The 27,840-nt window shown below is 44.9% G+C and overlaps 1 protein-coding gene and 2 pseudogenes across 1 annotated transcript in view; 2 read left to right on the top strand and 1 right to left on the bottom strand.

Moving 5' to 3' along the window:
* Positions 1 to 2,531: 2,531 nt before the first annotated feature.
* The window catches only part of LOC135050463 (olfactory receptor 2AT4-like), a 31,169-nt gene continuing 5,860 nt past the window's right edge, over positions 2,532 to 27,840 (top strand). The window contains exon 1 of the mRNA XM_063956954.1: positions 2,532 to 2,718. The gene's annotated coding sequence lies outside the window, so the exon portion shown is untranslated. The remainder of the gene's footprint in view (positions 2,719 to 27,840) is intronic.
* Positions 14,130 to 14,248, bottom strand: LOC135054392 (5S ribosomal RNA; annotated as a pseudogene).
* LOC135054391 (5S ribosomal RNA) lies at positions 15,780 to 15,898 on the top strand (annotated as a pseudogene).

Here is a 27,840-nt window from a genome sequence, read left to right as displayed (position 1 = left end):
AATGATGTGTGTCATATGTGTAATGGGCATTACTGTGTGGTATTATGTGTATAAATGCATTACCAATGTGTGGCATTATGTGTATAAGGTGCTCTACTGTGTGGCGTAACGTATAGAGAAGGCACTAATGTGAATAAAGAGCAATATGGTGTGGTGTAATGTGAATAAAGAGCAATATGGTGTGGTGTAATGTGAATAAGGAGTAATTCAGTATGATGTTATGTGAATGAGGGGCTCTACTGTGAGGAGTAACGTATATAAGGTAAACTGTGTGATGTAATGTGAATAAGGAACGCTATCGCATAATAAATTGTGAATAAAGTTGTACCACTGTGAGGCATAATTTGAATTGGGGGTACTATTGTGTGGCCATGCCCCTTGCCAGCAAAAACACATACCTTTTTGGGCTGTGCGCCGTGCGTACTGTTCTTATTTCAATTACAGGGGGTAGGAAAACAAAAAAAGGACTGCTATGGGTGAGGGGTGATGGTGCTGGAAAGGGGTGCAGGGTCAGAGGCGGAACTAGCGGTGGTGCTAGGGGGCACCAGCCAAAATCTTGCCTAGGGCATCATATTGGTTAGGGCCGGCTCTGACAAGAAGCAAGGCCTGCTACAAGACAAAACATGCAGTAAAAACCCAATGCACGCTTCAGCTAATATGCACGATCTACCCATAAATTCTGGGTGCAAACACGCAATGGGCTAATCCAAGGGACACAGCTTCACTGATCAAAATAGACTACGGCGCAAACTATTGAAAAATACCCCAAGGAAATGGAAAGCAGTAGCACATCAGTGAACCTATTGCGCAGAACATGATTCTACCGCTAAACCATCTGGGCCTACTACAGAATGGCATGTAGAGCAAACTCCCGGTGTAGGAACCACCAAGATCATCGTGCAAGAAATAAACCCACCCATGACAAAATCACTCTCACCAAAATAACATGGTGTGGCCAGTGAACACCTAATATCGCAAACCCCAACCACCAACAACAACTCAGCTGATGGGTATCACTTGGCAACCAAATTGAAAGGGAACAGCACATACAGTATGACGCTAGCCGAAAAAAAAGTGACTTGCTGAAACACCCATGGAGAAAACGAGGGCATCGAGAGGCCTAGCCACTATACCAGCCGGAGACAAAACACACGCCTAGTGGGAATTATCACATAGAACCTTCATCCAGTTGAACCCTGAAACGTAAATACTTTAGAATGAGAAGGCAACATCTGAAAGGTGGGTCCCATATGCATCATCTCCTCCACATCTGATTATTAGATATTGGCAAGAAGATTAACTGATACTCCACTAATGTAGATAAAAGCCTGTCCTGCCGAGTGACCTTAGCAGCCAGACCGCTATTGGAGGAGGTGTAATATCAAACATCTGTCTGTAGGGCCGGTTCTGCCATTAGGCAGCTGCCTAGAGCGCCGAGATCTGGAGAGGTGCCAATGAGTCTGCCTATTACAAAATTAAGGATGTCTCTGAAAGAAACATCCTTGTTGTACTTAATGCAAGTGGTGGCTGTGGAACTTATAAGTCACACTTTCATCTGAAGGGCTGGGAAGTGGGTATTGGTGGTGGTTGGGGGCAGTACGCTGAAGTTTTGTCTAGGGTGCCCAGAAACCTTGCACTGGCCTTGTCTGTCCATCACACCTCTACATGGGTGGCACACCTAGAACCCTGGTGCAAAGGACTATGGGTCCTCATCCTACCCAGCACGTACCCTGCAATGCTTTCTGAACCACTGGAAAAATACACCCTGCTGACAATTCTGTGCCCGCAAAAAACACAGTAAGGAAAAAGCATAGGAAGCAACTGGCAGTCCTGCGCTCAACTACGGCTGCTGCAGCAAATGCCTCGCTAACCGTAACACCCGCAGCCTGAGACAAACCGCCAAGTAAATATGATGCCGGAGCTGGTACCAAAATTCATAACTTATTCTTTGTGTAACCATCAAGCATGAATCTACGTTTGTGTCTCCTGTATTACATTCAGCTAATATTGCTGCCATACTGACCACCATATCCTTGAGGATGCGATAATGCATTCTGTAGGACATAGGGCCTAATGCAGCATGGATTGCTACTCAGAGAAATTGCAAATGGAGCGATTATCGAACGACAAAATAAACAATCATAAATGCTATGTAGCCGCTGAATAACTGACAGGAGGTCTGCGTTTCTAGGTGGAAACCTGCCTTTTTCTGGGTGTGTAACAACGCCTGGGCAGGCGTGCCCAGGTGTTTTTGGGGAGGGTCTCTGACATCAGCGCAGACCACTTCCAGCCCGTCTCAGTCACAGATTGTTGGCAGCCTCAGACCTAATCACATTTGCTCAGATGGCAAAATATCTTTGATGTTCCGGAATTTGCGCGTGCATCTGCGAGTAGATAGCGATCTGTGATGCATTTGCAAATTTGCACGGGGCGTTGTTACTTCCTGTCCTTTCTACTCGCAGACGCCTGCAATTTTTCAGAATAACGATCCATGCTGAATTAGGCCCATAGTGCGCCTGACTGAGAAACGCACGCAAACAATTCAGAAGTTTACACAGTGGGAGATTATATGTTACTGAGCATGTTCCAAAAAGCAGCAAAAAATACACCCACCCAGCAGTGCCGGAGCTGAAAGTCCCAACCCACGCCCGAACTTTGCCACTGAGACCAATGATCAATGTAAGGCCAGAGGTGAGACCATCGATAGCAACAGCGCAGGTACCTCCGCTAAATCAGTAGTAACAGAATAAACATGCGCTGTCACTGCAATGGGGTGTAATGGGGACTGTAGGGGTATGTGACATAATCCCCGAAGCAGCTCTTTAAGTACATCAGATTGCCTATATTATCCTAAATCCATTTACGTGACAATCATATGCAGAAATATATACTGTACGTGCAGTAGCTTTAGCTTCTATGAAGTCACAATCTCCAGGAGATCAGTATGTAATCCCGGAGCATGGGATCCCGGCATTTAAAATATCGACGCCAGGATACCGCTGGTTAAAAATTTGACAGGGGTGAGTAAGGGGTGTACTCCTCTCGCCCCATCCCACTAACCCTCCCTATCTGCAGCCTAACCTGCCCCCTTAGTGCCTAACACGAACCACCCCCCAGACGTGCCTAAACCTAAGTCCACATCCCCGCAGTCTAAACCTAACCCTTCAAGGGGGGTGCATAACCCTAACCCCCCCCCCCCCCCGCTCCCCAAAGCCTAACCCCCCAATGTGTAGCCGAAACCGAACCCCCCGGAATGCAGCCTAAACCTAGACTCCCCCCCCCCCCCCCATGGCTTAACTGTCCAGCGCCACGGTGTCTCTTTGTTTGGGATCCCAGCTGTCGGAATTCCGGCGTCGGGGTGGTGCACTCATTCCGGATGCCGGTGTCAGCATTCAAAATGGTGTTGAGATTCTGGCGTCAGTATTGTGACTGCCGGGATCCCGATAGCTGGGATTCTGACTGCTTCCCGTTTCCAGCATATACTGTCAATCAGACCTTTGGCCCATTCCAGAGACGCATGCAATGCGATGTTTATTGAGTGATTTTTAGCTACTGTGCATGTGAGAAAAGTTGTACAAGGAGATAGTTCAGCGCATCCCTAGCTTATCATAATTTTCATTGAAATTTTCATAACAAATTCTAAAAGTGGTCTACATAGAGGCATACATTTATAAAACTGTATTCTCTCTAGAGTAGGTGTTCTGTAGTACACCTACCAATAGTATATCAGCAGCAACCAGCTAAACTAAACCTATGTGGTATTAATTAGCACAGTTCTTTCAACCATATCTACTGCCTGTGAGAAAAGCCCTGGAAACTCGCCTAACTGTACAATAGCGCTCGCCGTTGGAAAGTGGCGTCTCAACGCGTGGACGCTGTTGGTGCACTGTTGGAAATGGTGAGTGTGTAGGTGTTGATATTGCAGTTATTTAGGACACATCAGCAGATGACTATGAACAGCCCAGTTACTTAGCCAGCGGTGTCGGTATATTTTAAGATATAGTAGCAGGTACAGCCGTACTCACTGTTACATGTACTGTATACTGCTGATGGAGCCAAGTCGGGTTTCATACAGCTCACCAGCTGGTGCATTAATACTGCAAACGGGTAGCAGTGCAGGGATGCTGGAACAGCTTTATAGCAATTAATAATCAGGTCTCACATAGAAGCCAAGCAGGAGACTTCTATATCCCACCATGTCCCACTACCCGTGATCAGTATAGATAGAAAAGTGTTCACTAGATAATTATGGGCTCATTTATCAACGAGTGATAAAACTCTTTGTGGATTATAAAACTTTGCGTATGATAATTGGTGCTCCAGCCAATCAGCTCCCAGCTGTCACGTGTTTGAGAAATGACAGTTAGAAGCTGATTGGCTGGAGCACCATTTATCATTCACAGTGAGTTGTATCACTTGTTGATAAATGGGCCCCTTAGTGTAATAAAATCACCAAGCCACACAGCGCTCAGACACTGACGTTTATAGTAAATAACTCTCGCAGGATGTCATACATTTTCAGTTATATATGAAAGGTACTAAAGCATGTGCTTTAATTAACCTGACCTTCATTAATCACAATATTATAATAATAATAATAATAATAATAATAATTAAATTATATATATATTTTTTTTTATTATTTTTTTTAAAGAAAATTTCTATGTCCCCAGCACTATATTATGCCCCACACAGTATTGCCCCAGTACCTGCTCACTGGGGAACTGCTTGTTGTCAGGGGTTCTGCCTGTCCTCCCCCCCTGCAGCCACTGCCGCCGCTGGAGCTGCTAGAGCCGCAGCAGACTGTTCGGCAGCCTGCTTCAAGTAAAACTATTGAAAATGTCCCTTCCAAATTGGCCGCCACCTTGAAGGAGACAGTTATTAAAGATACTAGAGCCTCCTCTAGTATCTTTAATAACTGTCTCCTCTGAGATGGTGGCCATCTTGAGAGGGACATTTTTCATAGCCTGCAGGAGCCGGGCAAACAACGGGTGGCAGTGGCGGTGGCAGGAGGACGGACGGTGGACAGAGGACGGATGGCGGCGAGCGGGAAGCGGCATCAGTGGCCTGGTCCCTCCACTCTCTGCTACAGAGGCCGGGCCCGGGACAGCTGTGCCCGCAGCACCCCCCTGATGGCGGGCCTGGTGATAACGCACCAGCCAGTCAGCTCCAAACTGTCATTTTTCAAACCCAGCCTGTAACATGGAAGATAGGAGCTGGTTGGCTGGTACTTTATCACCTTCCACTTTATCACTTTACCAGGCTTCATAAATCTGCCCCACAGTACCGAGTCCAAAATGACAGTTTGTATCCACGGACAACCATAAGAGAACTAATCTCATGAGTACAAAGCATGATGGTTCACTGGCCCTCATTCCGAGTTGATCGCTCACTAGCAGCTATGTAAACGCATAGTCGCCGCCCACGGGGGAGTGTATTATCGCTTTGCAAGAGTGCGAACGCCTGTGCAGCCGAGCGGGTACACACACATTTTGTGCAGAACAAGACCAGCCCTGTAGTTACTTATTCTGTGCGATGATTGCAGCGATGAAGGTCCCGGAATTGACGTCAGACACCCGCCCTGCAAACGCCTGGACACACCTGCGTTTTTCCAAACACTCCCAGAAAACGGTCAGTTGACACCCATAAACTCCCACTTCCTGTCAATCTCCTTGCGATCGGCTGTGCGAATGGAATCTTCGCTAGAAGCAGTGCAAAACAAAGATGCTCTTTGTACCCGTACGCCGCGCATGCGCATTGCGGCCCATACGCATGCGTAGTTTTGCCGTTTTCTTAAATGATCGCCACACAGCGAACATCAGCAGCGAGCAATCAACTCGGAATGACCCCCACAGTCTGGGATGGATACATATTGGTATTATTACTAGTGATGTGCACCGGACATTTTTCGGGTTTTGTGTTTTGGTTTTGGATTCGGTTCCGCTGCCGTGTTTTGGATTCGGACGCGTTTTGGCAAAACCTCCCTTAAGAATTTTTGTCGGATTCGGGTGTGTTTTGGATTTGGGTATTTTTTTTTCAAAAACCCCTCAAAAACAGCTCAAATCATAGAATTTGGGGGTCATTTTGATCCTATAGTATTATTAACCTCAATAACCATAATTTCCACTAATTTCCAGTCTATTCTGAACACCTCACAATATTATTTTTAGTCCTAAAATTTGCACCGAGGTCGCTGGATGACTAAGCTAAGCGACCCAAGTGGCCGGCACAAACACCTGGCCCATCTAGGAGTGGCACTGCAGTGTCAGACAGGATGGCACTTAAAAAAATAGTCCCCAAACAGCACATGATGCAAAGAAAAAAAGAGGTGCACCAAGGTCGCTGGATGGCTAAGCTAAGCGACACAAGTGGCCGACACAAGCACCTCAATATCACAGGAATTATTCGTTCTAATCAATGGTATTATTTATTGGTCCAAATCACTGGAAGAAAATGACAAAATCACTGGAATTAAATGGCAGTAATGTCGGGAATTATATCAAATGGCAGTACCACTGGATATATACGGAAGTGTCAGACATGATGGTACTTTAGAAAAAACTTTTTTTTATATATGACAGGGACAAACCCACTGTCCTAACAATTGGCAGGGCTGATTAAACAGACAGCCAGGGGGAAACTCCTGAATCCAGTTTCTAACCCTGGGTAATAATTTTTATTACCCGGGATATAATAATAATCACTAAGGCTCCCCTGTAGTGATGTAGATGAGATCCCCCCCCCTTCCCCAGTGGACCCCCACATGGGAGTCCTTCCGTGTCACGCTGAGGACGCTAAGGGAGTAGAATTCAACCTCTGAACCCGTGCACCTGTAGAGGGTGCAGACTTTCTGCTCTTTCTATGGCCTAGCCTCGTGCAGAAGTAGGCCCTCCCGAATTTTCTCGATCTGGCAGCCCAAGGGGACTTCATCAGAGAAGCAAAGTGACGTCTTCTCACAGGTGGTGCTGCAGAAGGATTTGTATTCAGAGTGTCCCCAAGCGGTGTCTCACCTGCGAAGGGGAGGTACCTCTTGGATTCGGCGTCTGCGTTCCATTGGCGGATCCAGAGACCTCTGCGAGCCGCTACTGCCATGGAGGATGCTCTAGAATTCATCAGCCCAATGTCCTTAATGGCTTTCACCATGAATTTAGTCGAATCCTTTATGTGACCTAGAATCAAGACAACATCATCCCTATGGATTGTATCAAGGTCTTCTATTAAATTGTCTGACCATTTTAACATAGCCCTAGCTACCCAAGTGCATGCAATAGTGGGCCTAAGGGCGGCTCCAGTAGCCGTGTAAATGGATTTTAGAGTTGTCTCTATCTTGCGGTCAGTTGGCTCCTTTAACGAGGCCGAGCCTGGTACAGGTAATGTAATTACACCTGATGGCCTGGACACCGAAATGTCCATTATGGGAGGAATCTCCCATCTCCTTCTATCCTCCTCAGGAAAGGGATATGTCTTAAGTGCTTTATTGGGGATGTGAAAAACCTCTTCTGGGTTTAACCAGGATCTTTCAAATAGGGTATTCAGCTCTTCCGAAACCGGGAATGTCACTAATGATTTTGCAGTTAGCATACAAGAATTTTCCTCTATTTGTATAGGTATTTCTAACACATCCCTAATGGCATTGATAAATTGCTGAATTTTATATTCCAATCTATCATGGTGCCCCCCTCTAACTTCTGTGTCAATCCGTGTCGGCATCAATGACCGCGTTGGCCTGCAAGACCTGTGTATCAGGAGCTGAGGGGTTCCTAGATGAAATGGGCTGATCCATATCTAGAGCATTCTTCGTAGCTTTTTTCCAGCAACTTAATAGAGTAAGCCCTAATGAACTCTGAGGAATCTTATTTCCTAGGCTATCCAGCCACTCTGTCTCCATCCTAATGGGATGAAACCACTCAAGGCAATCCTGAGTACCTGGTACAGACTCCTCTGAGGAAGACACCTCCACAACCTCCAAAACATTTTGTTCTGACATGACACTGACCAGTGATACTGAGCACTGATGAGGATACTAGAACTGACACGGAGCAGCAAGATACAGCAATGGACTACTGTACTGTACTACTATATACTGGTGGTTACCACAATGCAGCACTGTACTACTATATACTGGTCACCACAATGCAGCACAGATATTGAGCACTGATCAGGATACTAGAACTGAGTCTGACACGGAGCTGCAAGATACAGCAATGGCCTACTGTACTGTACTACTCTATACTGGTGGTCACCACAATGCAGCACTGTACTACTATATACTGGTCACCACAATGCAGCACAGATATTGAGCACTGATCAGGATACTAGAAGTGACACAGAGCAGCAAGATACCGCAATGGCCTACTGTACTGTACTACTATATACTGGTGGTCACCACAATGCAGCACTGTACTAGTATATACTGGTCACCACAATGCAGCACAGATATTGAGCACTGATCAGGATACTAGAAGTGACACAGAGCAACAAGATACAGCAATGGCCTACTGTACTGTACTACTCTATTCTGGTGGTCACCACAATGCAGCACTGTACTACTATATACTGGTCACCACAATGCAGCACAGATATTGAGCACTTATCAGGATACTAGAACTGAGTCTGACACAGAGCTGCAAGATACAGCAATGGCCTACTGTACTGTACTACTATATACTGGTGGTCACCACAATGCAGCACTGTACTACTATATACTGGTCACCACAATGCAGCACAGATATTGAGCACTGATCAGGATACTAGAACTGAGTCTGACACGGAGCTGCAAGATACAGCAATGGCCTACTGTACTGTACTACTATATACTGGTGGTCACCACAATGCAGCACACTGAGCACAGATATTGAGCTTTTCAGGCAGAGAACATAGCCACGTCCTCTCCGCTCAATCTACAATGCACGAGTGAAAATGGCGGTGACGCGCTGTTCTTTATATGGAATACGAATCTCGCGAGAATCCGACAGCGGGATGATGACGTTCTGCCTCGTTCGGGTTAACCAAGCAAGGAGGGAAGAACCGAGGCTGCCTCGGACCCGTGTAAACCACATGAAGTTCAGGGGGGTTCAGATCTCGACGAACCGAACCCGCTCATCTCTAATTATTACCAATTACTTATATAGCGCACACATATTCCGCAGTGCTTTACAGAGAATATTTGGCCATTCACAACAATCGCTGCACCAGTGGAGCTTACACTCTATATTCCCTACCACATGTACACACATTCACGCTAGGGTTAATTTTGCTGAACATTTTTTGCTGGATTGTGGGAGGAAAGCCAAGCAAGTACGTGGAGAATATACAAACTCCACACAGTTAATGGCCATGATGGGAATCGAACCCATGACCTCCGTGCTGTGAGGCGGTAATGCTAACATTACACCGTCCGTGCTGGTATGATGAGATTATTATATTTGGCAAGCACGGTGAGTGCACTTTAAGGTTCTATATTTGCATTTGTATTTGAGGAAACATTATTAGTAATATTGGGTACAAAACTGTAGCTGTTACCTAATCGTTTTAAATATTAAAATAAAAACAGAAATTCCATTCACTGCACTGTCTCCAATGAACACTATAAAAAAGAAAAAAAATAGATGCGTCACTTCTAAAAATAAAACGTGAAGTTTGGATGCTTACAGTAACTTAATGAGCAATTATTACTGCTACATTGTATGACGGGATAGTCACCGGGGACCACGTCCCTTGCAGCAATATCCGTATAAAACACCAGTGAGGACAGCGAGTGTTTCCGGCACGAGACGACGCAGACACAACGAGACGACGCAGACACAATACAAGTTGCTGGTCATTGTGACTGTGAGTAACTTTCTATAGACTGCGCTGAACCCGCGCTCCTATTATACTGTACTATTACATATTCCAGACTGGCAAAGAAGCAAATGTATGATATTCATGTCAGGTCTTTACATTAACATTGATGAGAGTAAAAGCTACAAGGTAAAAATTGCTGTATACAGTACACACAGACACGCACTCCGAGAGAGATAAAGTGGAAAGTGATACCAGCCAATCGGCTCCTAACTGTCATGTTACAAGCTGTAAGGGCAGATGTACTAAGCATTGGAGAGAGATAAAGTGGAGACTGATAAAGTACCAGCCAATCAGCGTCTAACTGCCATGTCACAGGCTGTGTTTGAAAAATGGCAGTTAGGAGCTGATTGACTGGTACTTTATCACTCTCCACTTTATCTCTCTCCAATGCTTAGTACATCTGGCCCTATATGTGGAAAAAATATCAGAGGACATCCCAGGGACACATACACAGAAAAGCAGGAGAGCAGCAACATTTTGAGACCTAGAATAATAATTTAATAATAATAATAATAATAATAATAATAATAATAATAATTTCATTTATATAGCGCTCTTTCTCCAATAGGACTCAAGGCACTTAACAGATACATAGCATAATATAGTACAGAAAAGAATGAAGTACAGAAAAGCTTTTCATAAAATACAGAAGCATGAAGATACTAAAGGGACATTATGGAAATGCTGAGTAAACAGGAAAGTCTTGAGTCTACTTTTGAAGGATTCTGTAGTTGGGGCCTCTCGCACTGTGCGGGGAAGTGATTCCATAGAGTCGGAGCCGCATGACTGAAAGCTCCACCCCCAGATGAATTACGGGAGATTCTAGGTACTGCTAAAAGTCCTTCATCTACAGATCGCAGTAATCGAGTGGGGCAGTATGGGTTCAGTAGCTACTTCAGGTACCTTGGGCCCTGGTCATGTAATGCTTTGAACCTTAGTTAGCCAATCTTGAAGATGATTCGCCATCTTACAGGAAGCCAGTGAACGGAGTAGAGGATGGGTATTATGTGTCTAGAACGGGGCAGGTTGGGTAACAGCCTGGCAGCTGTGTTTTGCACCAGCTGTAAGTGGTGCAATTCTTTTGCTGGGAGACCAAGGTAGAGGGCATTACAGTAGTCTAATCGAGATGATACAAATGTATAGATGACTTTTGGCAGAGCATCTGAGGAAATTAAGTGCTTGATTCTGGCTATGTTCCTCAGGTGTAAGAATGAGGATTTAATTGTAGCTGATATCTGATGTTTAAGTGTCAAGCCACCATCCAGGACAATGCCAAGATTCCGCACATGATCAGTGGTTTGTGATTCTGAAACCCCGAGTGTAAGTCCAGTTGGTTGGCTATGCTGCAGTCTTGTCCTTTGATGGTGCGGTACTATCATAAGGACCTCTGTTTTATCTGGGTTCAGTCGCAGCCAACTGGCACTCATCCACTCCTTGATCTCAGCTAGACAGCTATTTAGGGTTGCTATTGGGTTATCAGTGCCTGGAGCACAGGACAAGTACAGTTGTGTATCATCTGCATAGCAGTGGTAGACCAGGCCATGGCTCCTGATTATTTCACCCAGCGGGAGCTTGTAAACTGCAAAAAGCATGGGGGATAGTATAGAACCAGGGGTGGGCAATTATTTCAGCTGGGGGGCCGCTTAACACAACCAGTGAATAGTCGAGGGCCACACACAAAATATCTTGTAAATCGGGTCTGAAATGCGCATGCACCGCAGTCCCTACCGCCCTTCCCCCCTCCCCTGAACCTATATAGCAGTCCCTACCCCCCTTCCCTGAACCTATATACTGTAGCAGTCCCTTCCCTCTTCCCTGAACCTATATAGCAGTCCCTACCCCACCTTCCCCCGACCTATATAGCAGTTTTTATCTCCCTCCCCCCCCCTCCCCTGAACCCATATTGCAGCTTAAGTACTGACCCATTTCAGGTACTGGCTGGGCAGGGGGTTTGCCTTTTTTTCACAGTGGAAGATGATCCATTGCCTGATCCTCGCTGCCCGTGCTTCACGTAGTCACTGCTGCTGCCCGCTGTCCAGAGTCACTGCTGCTGTCCGCTCCCCGGAGTCATTGCTGCTGCCCGCCGCTCGCCGCTCCTGCTGTGGCTCTGCTCCCCGTGCCACCCAGCGCATGACATCACAGAAGAAATACCGGTCAGTAGACCCTGTGAAGTGACCGGGATTTCCTCAGCGGCACCGCGTCTGGCAGCAGTGTAGCGCAATGACAAGTGGCTCAGACAGTCGGGCCGCTTGTCATTGCACACTGATGGGAGACAGCGGGCCAGGCAAGATCGGTTCGCGGGCCACATTCGGCCCGCTTGTTGCCCACTCCTGCTCCAGATGATACTCTCTGTGACCTGCCTGTGAGAAATGATTTGAACCAGTTTAGGACTGTGCCATCCAGTCCACAGAAATGTATCAGTCGCTCAATCAGAAGCCCATGGTCCACGGTATCAAATGCTGCAGAGAGATCCAGAAGGATTAATATTGAACAGTCACCTCTGTCTCTTGCCATCAGATGATCATTTAACACACACACCAGGGCGGTTTCAGTGCTATGTCTTCTCCTGAATCCTAATTGGAATGGATCATAAATATCATGGGTTGTCAGGCGGGTTTCCAGTTGATTTGCAACCACTTTCTCAATAACCTTTCCTAGAAAAGGAAGGTTTGATACCGGTCTGTAGTTGGTCATGCAGTCGGGATATAAATTAGGTTTTTTAAGAAGAGGTCTAACAATGGCTTCCCTTAGGGGTCCAGGAAAAATGTCTATCTGCGAAGAGCATTGAACAATTTCTGCAAAGACAGGACCAATTATATCCATACAACCTATTAGAAGCTTGGTTGAGGCAGGGTCCAGATCACAGGTGGTGGGACGCAAAATCCGAGCAATTTCAGCAATGTCCTTTACATCCATTGGGTTAAAGCTGGTTCATGAAGGAAGGTGGCTTATATTGGCAGGCTTTGTAGTTTGGCACTCCTTTGATGGCACTGTGGAGATTGCATCTTGCCTGGAAGAGGGTTTCATCAGTCTGCAGGCATGCTGGCTTGCAAATCATCTCCACTGTGCGGAAAAGTTGAGCTGGCCTATTGTTTGCTGCCGTGATCTCATTTGACAGGAACTGTGATTTCTTATGGGTGATTGTCGATTGATATGCTTTATTAGTTTTATTTTGTCATCCACTAGGTTAGTCTTCCTCCATCGTCTTTCCAGTCTATGCCCTCTTTTCTTCAAGTCACTAACACTGTTGTCAAACCAGGGAGCTCGATGTTGTGGTTTTTTACGAGGTCTTATATGCACATTGGCGATAATATCAATTGCAGCCATAACATCCCTATTATAATAATGGACTAGGGAACAGGAATCTTCACAGGCACCCAGTTTAGCAGAGCGATCCAGATTTGCTGCTAGAGCCTGGGGAGTCATACCCCTCCTTGGACAATACCTGGTCAACTCCACGGGCAGAGATCTTATTTGAGGGGTTGCAACTGAGAAACAGAGAGTGGTGGTCTGACCAGATGACTGGGTTTATTTTTAGGTCAGTGACTTCTAATCCAATCTGAAAGACAAGATCAAGAGTGTGACCATTTTTATGTGTGGCAGAAGGAATGACCCGTGTGAAGCCCAGACCATTTATTGTGCACAGGAGGTCCTAGCCAAGGCGTGGGAGTTCATCATATACGTATCTTTGGGAAATACCGCACAGGATATAATCGATATAGGAATATAACTTAGTACCAAAATAGAAAATTGAAAAGAAAACTAGGTTTTCTAATTCTTATAGTTTGGTGGTGCACCCAGAGTCAGTACTAAAACTTAAGACAACAAGGAGAAAAGAAGACTCTTTTGTGGGTGCACTCTTGACTTTGAAATATGACATGAAATATACAAGATATGATATATAATGATAAAATCAACTTTTATTGACAAAAAATTAAGATAATTAGTGGTTAATGAAAGAAATAACAGTCCAACAAAGCAATATAGACAAAAAATTACTAATGTATTAATAATAATAAACCGGCTGACGGAGTATGTATAGATATTCTAAATTGTTAATGTGAATATTGGTATATTTGTGACGCTGTGTACCAATAACAGATGAATCCCTATCCTGTCTTAGTGCCAAAATAAATAGTCAATGAGACCTGCATACTGATTACAGTTAAGAATATAAATTCCCATTATATCCAGCTGATACAAAGTAAAGAAGCAGTGGGAAATAAGATGGCAGTGTGAATCTGCTGTCAATGTTAGACACTGAGCATGTGGAATCAATATGTGCTCTACTACACTGAGTCTTCCTCAATGGTCACCCACTTGAGTACTGACCCAGCCCAACACTGATTAGCTTCCAAGTTCGGACGGCTTCGGGCGTTTCCAGTGTGGTATGGTAGTAGAGAAAATAGGCGGTAATGGAGAGCTCAGGAATCACTGATGAGAGTTCACGAATCACATAGTATCAAGAAAGAGACAGATATAGGCCAGTAGAAGAAAATAGATGGATCTGCTGCCAGTGTTAGACAGGGGTATGGCCCTGAATCACTGGTGAGAGTCCATGAAATTAAAATGTAAATAGGAATAGGAAAAAGAGAAAATAGAAATCTCGGTATAAATTAGGTATCAGCAAAATCAAATGTCCTGATGGACTATTAGAAATTGATAAGGAGCAAAAAATGAACTAAAATAACACAGTCTTTTGCGATTGCTAAGGTGAAGCCAAACAGTGTTACCACTGTGAAGAATAGAAATACCAGTAAAAATTGAGTATCGGCAAAATAATATATCCTGATGAACTATTAGAAGTAAATAAGGAACAAATGAACAAAAAAAAAACGGCTGTCCTCGTGCCCCTGCTGGTATCTCCTTGCATCGGCTGACCGGAGCACTCTCCTTCCCTGCACCTACGGCGGTCCCGTGCCTCTTCGGACATTCTTCCAGACAGGCTGACCAGATTACAGGACGCTCACCTGCACCTGCCTGGGTTCCTGCCGGGCCGGTGGCATCACGCACCTCATCATTTCGGGACAAACCGCAGTGTGATAGAAGGAGTCTCCACATCGATACAGCCACTGCGGGTAACATCTATTTCATACCAATCTTTGTGATCATTCTGAGGCCCGCACTGACTGAGTATTTTTTCATTTATTCATTATATCATATTCTTCATTAAGCCCTTGCTAATTTTAGGTAGCCATATATGCCATTATATTAATTACCTACCTATTAATAACACCAATAATAGCTAGATATCGATAGTACACTTTCCATTTGATGTACACTTATATCATGAGAATTTAAAAATGTTTATCCTTTATCCTCAACCTACAGTGACAGCCCAAGGAGTAGCATTCACTGGTTACAGCTCTGTTTTCTTATCACAGTCAATGTTTTTGACTACATTGTATCACTTTGCCTTTCTTTAATAGCGATTCAATACATTCTGTGCAGTGGTAACACTGTTGTCTGGCTTCACCTCAGCAATTACAAAAGACTGGGTTTTTTTTTTGTTCATTTGTTCCTTATTTACTTCTAATAGTTCATCAGGATATATTATTTTGCCGATACTCAATTTTTACTGGTATTTCTATTCTTCACAGTGGTAACACTGTTTGGCTTCACCTTAGCAATCGCAAAAGACTGTGTTATTTTAGTTCATTTTTTGCTCCTTATCAATTTCTAATAGTCCATCAGGACATTTGATTTTGCTGATACCTAATTTATACCGAGATTTCTATTTTCTCTTTTTCCTATTCCTATTTACATTTTAATTTCATGGACTCTCACCAGTGATTCAGGGCCATACCCCTGTCTAACACTGGCAGCAGATCCATCTATTTTCTTCTACTGGCCTATATCTGTCTCTTTCTTGATACTATGTGATTCGTGAACTCTCATCAGTGATTCCTGAGCTTTCCATTACCGCCTATTTTCTCTACTACCATACCACACTGGAAACGCCCGAAGCCGTCCGAACTTGGAAGCTAATCAGTGTTGGGCTGGGTCAGTACTCAAGTGGGTGACCATTGAGGAAGACTCAGTGTAGTAGAGCACATATTGATTCCACATGCTCAGTGTCTAACATTGACAGCAGATTCACACTGCCATCTTATTTCCCACTGCTTCTTTACTTTGTATCAGCTGGATATAATGGGAATTTATATTCTTAACTGTAATCAGTATGCAGGTCTCATTGACTATTTATTTTGGCACTAAGACAGGATAGGGATTCATCTGTTATTGGTACGCAGCGTCACAAATATACCAATATTCACATTAACCATTTAGAATATCTATACATACTCCGTCAGCCGGTTTATTATTATTAATACATTAGTAATTTTTTGTCTATATTGCTTTGTTGGACTGTTATTTCTTTCATTAACCACTAATTATCTTAATTTTTTGTCAATAAAAGTTGATTTTATCATTATATATCATATCTTGTATATTTCATGTCATATTTCAAAGTCAAGAGTGCACCCACAAAAGAGTCTTTTTTTCTCCTTGTTGTCTTAAGTTCATCATATACCCATGCATTGAAATCCCAGAGGATGAGCCATCTTTGATGTTCCAGAACCAGGCCAGCAACAGTGTCTGCAATTTCTTGTAGAAATATCTTTCCATCTCCAGGGGGCCGGTAAATGAGAAGTACTCTGAAACCTAAACCTGTCGAACTCCGGGCAGCAATGCACTCGAATGAGCGAGTCATTTCAATAGGGTGGACCCTAAGTTTAAGGTCTTTTTTGAAGCAGATATCCACTCCACCACCCCTGCGGTCCAATCTTGGGTTGTGGATGACAGAGTAGTTTGTTGGGACCGCAGCCTCCAATGTAGGTGCTGCATTTTCATCTTGCCAGGTCTCTGTAATACAGGCTAGATCTGCAGATTCAATAAGGTCAGCAATTGTTGCAGTCTTGTTTCTTATAGATCTGGAATTACAAAGGACTGACCTGACTGGGCATACCAGAGGGCCTTCCATTTTCTTTATGTTAAGTGCAGGCGCTCTGTGTATTGGGGGTCACAAAGCAAGAATTTACAGTTCTGTTCTTCCAAGGACAGGTCCGTCTTTTGGGTATCACTTCTATTTGAGTGTTCTTTGAAGCTGGGGATGAGCAGGTGGGCAAAGGATGTAAGTGCTTACCGGGGAAAAGAAGTTTCTGGCCTGCTCGCTTCCCACAAATGCGCCTGTGTTTCTTTTTAGAATGCCAAGGGATTGGAGGATAGTAGTCTGTGATGGTGTAATAGGAACTGCGGAACATGGTGGGCAGAGTGAAAGAATGAAGCTCGAGGAATACTTATACATTGGGTCATCAATAACAGATTGCTATAAGTATGAGCTGCATATGATGATGAGAGAGGGAGAGAAAGCTGTATATATATTTTTTTCCCCAATTCGGTATGTAATCCAATTATAATGGGTTCGTAAACAGAGACATAGCTATAACCTTTTGCTGCTCCAATAATCCAATGTGTATATTTGAAGCAACTGATAAATAAAATAACTTTCCTTTTCTGTTGCTGATTTGGTCAATTATTCCAGGACAGAGCAGGCTTGTGGAAAGGTGTTAGAATCCAATTCCTATTGTGTAGGTGTGAAAAGGTGTTAGAATCCAATTCCTATTGTGTAGGTGTGAAAAGGCCTTTGAAGTAGATTTTGTGTGGGGGTAGTGATATCATTTGTCCTGGGGAATGGCTGGGATCCTGCAATTTGAAATGAACAGTGACCCTTCAGCCATTCAGAGCCTGAATATACTGATATTAGTTGAAAAATGCAAGAAGTCAGAGTTATTTGTTACTCAGAGAACAGAGGTGGATGATGTCTAAGTGAGGGGCTGGATGGAGCCAAAATATAGGTTGTGGTCCACAGTACCTTGTCTGGGATGTCCAATGCAGAGTACAGTAGATTCCAAACTGAAAGACTTCTCAGTGGAGAGTTGCAGAGTATTCAATTTAGTGTGTCTCAGCGCAGGAATACAATCCGTTGGTTATGATGAGATGTCCGTGTAGAGTAGTACAAGTTGAAGGTAAGTCCTTGGATATTTATGATGATTCATAGGTCAGTTGTGGAGAATTTAAGCTGTTTTATGGAGATGATCAGGAGCATGCAGAAGGTGAGGCAGCCATTTTGGGCACCAGCAGCAAATAGAAGGAGTAAAACTAGTGCTAGCATACACAATTAATATATGATGGATGATATCTGGCAAAGAAAATGTACATTTATTAAACCCACAATGAAAATAAATAAAATCATATGGTATAAATAGCAAGCACTAACTAAAGCTCAGCGTGTCTCCCTGGACTATGGTCACCAAGCTCACCCAGCTAGGAGCATGGTAAGGAGGAAGCTGGGTAACCACAGCCCAGGAAAATGTGTTGAGCTTGTGTTTCTGGATTCCTGTTACTCTATGGTCTTTTGTTTGGACTTTTCCATTCTCCTTAGAATAATCTGCAGCATTCTGGATACCTGGTGGATGCGTTCTGGATACCTGGTGGATGTGTTCTGGATACCTTCAGCCCATTCTTCTGCAAATTTGCTTGCTACAGTATAGTGACTATCTGGATATGCAGATTCACCTACTGGTAATACCTGACTGCTAAAATCGGAACCTGTATGGATACAAAGGAGAAAGGCCTAATTTAAACACTGATTAATGCAGGAGCCAGTCTGATATATTGCATGACCCTACCAATACACCTATGGTCTAGTTAGTGGTTGCTAATTAAACCATGTGATTTTATTTTCTTTATTGTGGTTTTTAACAAATGTGCATTTTCTTTACCATATACCGTCAATCAGAGTCCATATGATGCCCCTTCCCACATGATAGATAGATAGATAGATAGATAGATAGATAGATAGATAGATAGATAGATAGATAGATGTGAAAGCCTTCACCTTCTCACTGACTCATCACTAATTCTCTCACTTCCCGGTATGTTAGGAAGATGCAATGTAACATAGGTATTCTGCAGGTGGGAAATAGGAAAACTACGTAATTAGAATTTTAATAAAAATCCACTAAGGGGTTGACATAATGACGTCATTACCGGTGTGTGGCCTGCATTACGTAAATGATAACACCCAAACGGACAATCGGATCAAAATTAGGATTGCACCTCCAGTGGGTAGAATTTAATAAACTACAAAAATGGTCCTGTCATTTTTTACCGTATCTGCTATGGCTGCTCCTCGGGTAATGCCAAGAGCCATGGATTAATATTTACTTACATCAAGACATCTCAAATTTACATCTCTATAGATTTACCAAATTATTAACACTCATTTATATTTACACCAGTGAAAATCAGAAACTCCCGTGTGAAGAACAGGTGGAACAGCAAGTGTACACACACATTTATAGACCACTGCAAGAACATAGATTTTGACACAACTCCTCTTAGTGACGTGCGGTGGGGTGAGGCAGGTGAGGCAGAGCCTTTCCTGTCATACTAACGTTTGTGCCGGAGTTTTGACTCTATAAAGTATATGAAAAATACAAATAATTTGTTTGCAATATCTTCTTTGCATTATTCTAATCATTTTTATAGCCAAAACTCTGGAGTAAAAAATCTTTGGCAGGTGAGGCAGTGCCTCCCCTGCTTATCTTTTCCGCATATCTCTGATCAAATCTCACCACATTTCCAAGAGTTTGTACTGCTGCACCTGTGTATAATGCCCACACAGGCCCGGCGCTACCCGCTCAGCGAAGGGATGCAGTGCAGGGAGGCGCTGGGACGGATAGGCGCTTCCCCTACTCTGCATCCCTTCCCTGCTGCACCGTCCTGTTCCCCCTGCTGCTGCTGCTGCCACTGCTGTGTCTGTCACTGTGTGACTTGACAGGCACTGGCAGCGGGCACCTGCAGCATGAAACGCCTCCTCCTTCCATTCACCTCATCTCATCTGTGTGAGAGCGCCGTGTACGGGACAGAAGGGGTCGGAGCTACACGGGACAGAAGGGGGCGTGGCTAAACGGGCCATCCATAAGGGGGCGGAGCTACACGGACCTGGCTGCTGTACAGAGGGAGACTGGATTAGGTAAGTAGAGGGTGAGAGAGAAGTGTGTGTGTGTGTGTGTGTGTGTGTGTGTGTGTGTGTGTGTGTATGGTGGGTGTGTATGTGTGTGTGTATATATGTGTGTGTGTGTGTGTGTGTGTGTGTGTGTGTGTGTGTGTGTATGGTGGGTGTGTATGTGTGTGCATATATGTGTGAATTGTGTGTGTGTGAGGTATGTCTGTGCGCGCGCTCTATGGACGCCACTACTGGGGGGGCATTACGTATAAGGACGCTATTACTACAGGGGGGCATTACATGTAACAACGCTACTACTGGGGGGGCCATTACGTGTAAGGACGCTACTACTACTGGGGCTGGGGGCATTACGTATAAGGACGATACTACTACTGGGGTACACTACATATAAGAACGCTACTACTACTGGGGGGCATTATGTACAAGGACGCTACTATTACCGGGAGGGCATTACGTATAAGGACGCTACTACTTCTGGAGGGTATTACGTATAAGGACACGTCTACTACTGGGGGTGCACTACGTATAAGGACGCTACTACTACTGTGGGTGCATTATGTATTAGAATGCTACTACTACTCGGGGGGCATTATGTATAAGGATGATACTACTATTGGGGGTGCATTATATAAAAGGATGCTACTACTACTGGGGTGCATTACATATAAGGACGCTACTACTACGGGTGGGGCATTACGTATAAGGACGCTACTACTACGGGTGGGGCATTACGTATAAGGACGCTACTACTACTTGTGGGGCATTACATATAAGATTAATAAGATTGTGCTACATTGTGGCGTAATTTTACTACTGTGTGGCCATGCCCCTTACTTGTGAGACCACACCCCTTTTCCCGGCGCGCGCCAAATGAATATGGGAGGGCGCAAATTTAGAGTTTGCAGGGGGGCGCCGAACACCCTAGCACCGGCCCTGTGCCCACATACACCCTTTGGCTCATATATTGCATGTAAATCTGGCTCTGGGTCTAGCCAGTGCCTCCTGAGCCATTTAGCTCACCACACATCTCTTATACCACATTCATGCACTTAACTTGAGCGCTTGCTATTATTCAGTTACAGTACGCTTTACTAAATGACACATTTCAATTAGTGATGTGCACCGGACATTTTTCGTGTTTTGTGTTTTGGTTTTGGATTCGGTTCCGCGGCCGTGTTTTGGATTCGGACGCGTTTTGGCAAAACCTCACCGAAATTTTTTTGTCGGATTTGGGTGTTTTTTACAAGAAACCCTAAAAAACAGCTTAAATCATAGAATTTGGGGGTCATTTTGATCCCATAGTATTATTAACCTCAATAACCATAATTTCCACTCATTTCCAGTCTATTCTGAACACCTCACACCTCACAATATTATTTTTAGTCCTAAAATTTGCACCAAGGTTGCTGGATGGCTAAGCTAAGCGACACAAGTGGCCGACACAAACACCTGGCCCATCTAGGAGTGGCACTGCAGTGTCAGGCAGGATGGCACTTCAAAAAAATAGTCCCCAAACAGCACATGATGCAAAGAAAAAAAGAGGTGCAATGAGGTAGCTGTGTGACTCAGCTAAGTGACCCAAGTGGCCGACACAAACACCTGGCCCATCTAGGAGTGGCATTGCAGTGTCAGACAGGATGGCACTTCAAAAAAATAGTCCCCAAACAGCATATGATGCAAAGAAAAATGAAAGAAAAAAGAGGTGCAAGATGGAATTGTCCTTGGGCCCTCCCACCCACCCTTATGTTGTATAAACAGGACATGCACACTTTAACGAACCCATCATTTCAGCGACAGGATCTGCTACTAGTGATGAGCGGGTTCGGTTTCCGAGAAACCAAACCCACCCGAGCTTTACCTTTTTTACACGGGTCCGAGCAGACTCGGATCCTCCCGCCTTGCTTGGCTAACCCGAGCGCGCCCGAACGTCATCATCCCGCTGTCGGATTCTCGCGAGATTCGGATTCTATATAAGCAGCCGCGCGTCGCCGCCATTTTCACACGTGCATTGAGATTGATAGGGAGAGGATGTGGCTGGCGTCCTCTCCGTTTATAATTGTAGAAGAGACAGTTGATTGCTTGTTTTATTACTAATTGTGGGGAGGTTTGGGGAGCAGCTGTTAGGACTCGGAGTAGAGTGCAGAGTTTTGCTGATAGTGATCACCAGTTTTTTTTTTATCCGTTCTCTGCCTGAAAAAAACGCTCCATACCATATCTGTGCTCAGTGTGCTGCATGATATATCTGTGCTGAGTGCTCACACTGCTTAATTGTGGGGACTGGGGAGCAGCTATAGCAGGAGTACAGTGCACAGTTTTGCTGACAGTGACCACCAGTATACGTTTGTCTGCCTGAAAAACACTCCTGTGGTGGCTTTTTTTTATACTAGTTTAGCAGTCTGCTGACAGTGTCCACCAGGTCCATTATACTGTATATAGCAGTACGGTAGGCCACTGCTGTACCTACCTCTGTGTCGTCAGTCACTCGTCATCCATTAATAATAATAAGTATACTATCCATCCATCTACATTGTATACCTGTGGTGGCTTTTTTTCTTTATACTAGTAGTACTAGTTTAGCAGTCTGCTGACAGTGTCCACCAGGTCCATTATACTGTATATAGCAGTACGGTAGGCCACTGCTGTACCTACCTCTGTGTCGTCACTCGTCGTCCATAAGTATACTATCCATCCATCTACATTGTATACCTGTGGTGGCTTTTTTTCTTTATACTAGTAGTACTAGTTTAGCATTCTGCTGACAGTGTCCACCAGGTCCATTATACTGTATATAGCAGTACGGTAGGCCACTGCTGTACCTACCTCTGTGTCGTCACTCGTCGTCCATAAGTATACTATCCATCCATCTACATTGTATACCTGTGGTGGCTTTTTTTTTTATACTAGTAGTACTAGTTTAGTAGTCTGCTGACAGTGTCCACCAGGTCCATTATACTGTATATAGCAGTACGGTAGGCCACTGCTGTACCTACCTCTGTGTCGTCAGTCACTCATCATCCATTAATAATAACAAGTATACTATCCATCCATCTACATTGTATACCTGTGGTGGCTTTTTTTCTTTATACTAGTAGTACTAGTTTAGCAGTCTGCTGACAGTGTCCACCAGGTCCATTATACTGTATATAGCAGTACGGTAGGCCACTGCTGTACCTACCTCTGTGTCGTCAGTCACTCGTCCATAAGTATACTATCCATCCATCTACATTGTATACCTGTGGTGGCTTTTTTTCTTTATACTAGTTTAGCAGTTTGCTGACAGTGTCCACCAGGTCCATTTATTATACTGTATACTATATAGCAGTACGGTAGGCCACTGCTGTACCTACCTCTGTGTCGTCACTCGTCGTCCATTAGTATGCTATCCATCCATCTACATTGTATACCTGTGGTGCCTTTTAGTTGTGCGCATTAAAATATGGAGAACAAAAATGTGGAGGTTAAAAAAATAGGGAAAGATCAAGATCCACTTCCACCTCGTGCTGAAGCTGCTGCCACTAGTCATGGCCGAGACGATGAAATGCCATCAACGTCGTCTGCCAAGGCCGATGCCCAATGTCATGGTACAGAGCATGTAAAATCCAAAACACAAAAGATCAGTAAAATGACCCAAAAATCAAAATTAAAAGCGTCTGAGGAGAAGCGTAAACTTTCCAATATGCCATTTATGACACGGAGTGGCAAGGAACGGCTGAGGCCCTGGCCTATGTTCATGGCTAGTGGTTCAGCTTCACATGAGGATGGAAGCACTCATCCTCTCGCTAGAAAAAAGAAAAGACTTAAGCTGGCAAAAGCACAGCAAAGAACTGTGCGTTCTTCGAAATCACAAATCCCCAAGGAGAGTCCAATTGTGTCGGTTGCGATGCCTGACCTTCCTCTTTTTTCTTTCATTTTTCTTTGCATCATGTGCTGTTTGGGGAGTATTTTTTTGAAGGGCCATCCTGCGTGACACTGCAGTGCCACTCCTAGATGGGCCAGATGTTTGTGTCGGCCACTTGGGTCGCTTAACTTAGTCACACAGCTACCTCATTGCGCCTCTTTTTTTCTTTGCATCATGTGCTATTTGGGGACAATTTTTTTGAAGGGCCATCCTGTCTTACACTGCAGTGCCACTCCTAGATGGGCCAGGTGTTTGTGTCGGCCACTAGGGTCACTCAGCTTAGCCATCCAGCGACCTCGGTGCAAATTTTAGGACTAAAAATAATATAGTGAGATGTGAGGTGTTCAGAATAGACTGAAAATGAGTGGAAATTATGGTTATTGAGGTTAATAATACTATGGGATCAAAATGACCCCCAAATTCTATGATTTAAGCTGTTTTTTAGGGTTTTTTGAAAAAAACACCCGAATCCAAAACACACCCGAATCCGACAAAAAAATTTCGGTGAGGTTTTGCCAAAACGCGTCCGAACCCAAAACACGGCCGCGGAACCGAACCCAAAACCAAAACACAAAACCCGAAAAATTTCCGGTGCACATCACTATCTGCCACACGACTGTGACTGAAATGACTGGTTGGTTTGGGCCCCCACCAAAAAAAGAAGCAATCAATCTCTCCTTGCACAAACTGGCTCTACAGAGGCAAGATGTCCACCTCATCATCATCCTCCGATTCCTCACCCCTTTCACTGTGTACATCCCCCTCCTCACAGATTATTAATCCGTCCCCACTGAAATCCACCATCTCAGGTCCCTGTGTACTTTCTGGAGGCAATTGCTGCTGGTGAATGTCTCCACAGAGGAATTGATTATAATTCATTTTGATGAACATCATCTTCTCCACATTTTCTGGAAGTAACCTCGTACACTGATTGCTGACAAGGTGAGTGGCTGCACTAAACACTCTTTCTGAGTACACACTGGAGGGAGGGCAACTTAGGTAGAATAAAGCCAGTTTGTGCAAGGGCCTCCAAATTGCCTCTTTTTCCTGCCAGTATACGTACGGACTGTCTGACGTGCCTACTTGGATGCGGTCACTCATATAATCCTCCACCATACTTTCAATGGTGAGAGAATCATATGCAGTGACAGTAGACGACATGTCAGTAATTGTTGGCAGGTCCTTCAGTCCGGACCAGATGTCAGCACTCGCTCCAGACTGCCCTGCATCACCGCCAGCGGGTGGGCTCGGAATTCTTAGCCTTTTCCTCGCACCCCCAGTTGCGGGAGAATGTGAAGGAGGAGATGTTGACGGGTCACGTTCCGCTTGACTTGACAATTTTCTCACCAGCAGGTCTTTGAACCTCTGCAGACTTGTGTCTGCCGGAAAGAGAGATACAACGTAGGTTTTAAATCTAGGATCGAGCACGGTGGCCAAAATGTAGTGCTCTGATTTCAACAGATTGACCACCCGTGAATCCTGGTTAAGCGAATTAAGGGCTCCATCCACAAGTCCCACATGCCTAGCGGAATCGCTCTGTTTTAGCTCCTCCTTCAATGTCTCCAGCTTCTTCTGCAAAAGCCTGATGAGGGGAATGACCTGACTTAGGCTGGCAGTGTCTGAACTGACTTCACGTGTGGCAAGTTCAAAGGGTTGCAGAACCTTGCACAACGTTGAAATCATTCTCCACTGCGCTTGAGTCAGGTGCATTCCCCCTCCTTTGCCTATATCGTGGGCAGATGTATAGGCTTGAATGTCCTTTTGCTGCTCCTCCATCCTCTGAAGCATATAGTGGGTTGAATTCCACCTCGTTACCACCTCTTGCTTCAGCTGATGGAGGGACAGGTTCAGGAGTGTTTGGTGGTACTCCAGTCTTCGGCACGCGGTGGCTGAATGCCGAAAGTGGCCCGCAATTCTTCGGGCCACCAACAGCATCTCTTGCACGCCCCTGTCGTTTTTTAAATAATTATGCACCACCAAATTCAATGTATGTGCAAAACATGGGACGTGCTGGAATTTGCCCAGATGTAATGCACGCACAATATTGCTGGCGTTGTCCGATGTCACAAATCCCAGGTGAGTCCAATTGGGGTAAGCCATTCTGCGATGATCTTCCTCAGTTTCCGTAAGAGGTTGTCAGCTGTGTGCCTCTTCTGGAAAGCGGTGATACAAAGCGTAGCCTGCCTAGGAACGAGTTGGCGTTTGCGAGATGCTGCTACTGGTGCCGCCGCTGCTGTTGTTGCTGCGGGAGGCAATACATCTACCCAGTGGGCTGTCACAGTCATATAGTCCTGAGTCTGCCCTGCTCCACTTGTCCACATGTCCGTGGTTAAGTGGACATTGGGTACAACTGCATTTTTTAGGACACTGGTGACTCTTTTTCTGAGGTCTGTGTACATTTTCGGTATCGCCTGCCTAGAGAAATGGAACCTAGATGGTATTTGGTACCGGGGACACAGTACCTCAATCAAGTCTCTAGTTGCCTCTGAATTAACGGTGGATACCGGAACCACGTTTCTCACCGCCCAGGCTGCCAAGGCCTGAGTTATCCGCTTTGCAGCAGGATGACTGCTGTGATATTTCATCTTCCTCGCAAAGGACTGTTGGACAGTCAATTGCTTACTGGAAGTAGTACAAGTGGTCTTCCGACTTCCCCTCTGGGATGATGATCGACTCCCAGCAGCAACAACAGCAGCGCCAGCAGCAGTAGGCGTTACACTCAAGGATGCATCAGAGGAATCCCAGGCAGGGGAGGACTCGTCAGACTTGACAGTGACATGGCCTGCAGGACTATTGGCTTTCCTGGGTAAGGAGGAAATTGACACTGAGGGAGTTGGTGGGGTGGTTTGCAGGAGCTTGGTTACAAGAGGAAGGGATTTAGTTGTCAGTGGACTCCTTCCGCTGTCACCCAAAGTTTTTGAACTTGTCACTGACTTCTGATGAATGCGGTCCAGGTGACGTATAAGGGAGGATGTTCCGAGGTGGTTAACGTCCTTACCCCTACTTATTACAGCTTGACAAAGGCAACACACGGCTTGACACCTGTTGTCCGCATTTGTGTTGAAATAATGCCACACCGAAGAGCTGATTTTTTTTTCCGTATTTTGATAAGGCATGTCAATGGCCATATTCGTCCCACGGACAACAGGTGTCTCCCCGGGTGCCTGACTTAAACAAACCACCTCACCATCAATCCTCCTTGTCAATTTCCTCCCCAGCGCCAGCAACATCCATATCCTCATCCTGGTGTACTTCAACAGTGACATCTTCAATTTGACTATCAGGAACTGGACTGCGGGTGCTCCTTCCAGCACTTGCAGGGGGCGTGCAAATGGTGGAAGGCGCAAGCTCTTCCCATCCAGTGTTGGGAAGGTCAGGCATCGCAACCGACACAATTGGACTCTCCTTGGGGATTTGTGATTTAGAAGAACGCACAGTTCTTTGCTGTGCTTTTGCCAGCTTAAGTCTTTTCATTTTTCTAGCGAGAGGATGAGTGCTTCCATCCTCATGTGAATCTGAACCACTAGCCATGAACATAGGCCAGGGCCTCAGCCGTTCCTTGCCACTCCGTGTCGTAAATGGCATATTGGCAAGTTTACGCTTCTCCTCAGACGATTTTGATTTAGATTTTTGGGTCATTTTACTGAGCTTTTTGGGGGGGGGATTTTACATGCTCTCTACTATGACATTGGGCATCGGCCTTGGCAGACGACGTTGATGGCATTTCATCGTCTCGGCCATGACTAGTGGCAGCAGCTTCAGCACGAGGTGGAAGTGGATCTTGATCTTTCCCTATTTTACCCTCCACATTTTTGTTCTACATTTTTTAATGTGTGGAATTATATGCCAGTATCAATAGGAATGGCCTACTACTATATATACTGCGCACAACTGAAATGCACCACAGGTATACAATGTAGATGGATAGTATACTTGATGACACAGAGGTAGGTGCAGCAGTGGCCTTCCGTACCGTACTGCTATATATACTGGTGGTCACTGTATCAGCAAACTGCAAAACTGAAATGCACCACAGGTATAGAATGTAGATGGATAGTATACT

Source organism: Pseudophryne corroboree, chromosome 2, assembly GCF_028390025.1.
Source record: "Pseudophryne corroboree isolate aPseCor3 chromosome 2, aPseCor3.hap2, whole genome shotgun sequence".
In the NCBI taxonomy this organism is placed as follows: domain Eukaryota; kingdom Metazoa; phylum Chordata; class Amphibia; order Anura; family Myobatrachidae; genus Pseudophryne; species Pseudophryne corroboree.
The sequence above is the reverse complement of the archived record's forward strand: the minus strand, read 5'-3'. Positions and strand labels throughout refer to the sequence as shown.